Raw genomic sequence first — 887 nt, forward strand, 5'->3', positions numbered from 1 at the left:
ACCTTCGCCGCTTTGTAGCGGGCGCGGGCCCGCCCCCTGACTCGGCGCGCTCTCGTCGCTCAGCCAATCGGGACGCGGGGCGAGCCCGGGTGGGCGGGGCGGCGGCGGAAGCGACAGCGCCGGCCCGGGAGCGCCCCCACGCGGCCGGAGGTGGAAGGCGGTATGGGGAGGGCGGGGCACGGAGCCCGGTGGGAAAGCCCCGCCCTCTGCCTCCCGCGCCCGCAGCCAGGCCGGGAGGTCTAGCTGCAGACAGTACACCGAGCTTCTGCGAAGGGGAGCATCTCCAGAGTACGCAACTGCTTGTAATTAGTCTTTTTCCCCCTCCCTAATCCTGTCTAGTCAAACCCAGCCTCTGCGCCCAGTGCTGTTTAGCAGCTCCTTAAGTCGCTCCAATGGTTGAAAAACTAGTTTTTTAGAAACATGATCATTCACGGATAGGAGCATGGTTAAATAAATCATAGGACAGCCATAGTTCGGAACATAATGCAACCATTAGAAAGGCCAGATCCAGGCAGGGCGCGGTGGCTGCACTCCCAGCACTTCTGGAGGCTGAGGCGGGCGGATCACAAGGTGATCGAGACCATCCTAACACGGTGAAACCCCATCTCTACTAAAAAATTAGCCAGGCGTGGTGGCGGGCGCCTGTAGTCCCAGCTACTCGGGAGGCTGAGGCAGGAGAATGGCGTGAACCCGAGAGGTGGAGCTTGCAGTGAGCCGAGATGGCGACACTGCACTCCACTCCAGTCTGGGCGACAAAGCCAGACTCCTCAAAAAAGAAAAAGAAAGAAGAAAGAAAGAAAAGAGAAAAGAAAAGGAAGGAAGGAAAGAAAAAAGAAAGAGAAAGAGAGAAAGAGAAAGAAAAAAAAAGAAAGAGAAAAAGAAAAGCC

The sequence above is a fragment of the Piliocolobus tephrosceles genome, chromosome 1 (assembly GCF_002776525.5).
Source record: "Piliocolobus tephrosceles isolate RC106 chromosome 1, ASM277652v3, whole genome shotgun sequence".
Lineage (NCBI taxonomy): Eukaryota > Metazoa > Chordata > Mammalia > Primates > Cercopithecidae > Piliocolobus > Piliocolobus tephrosceles.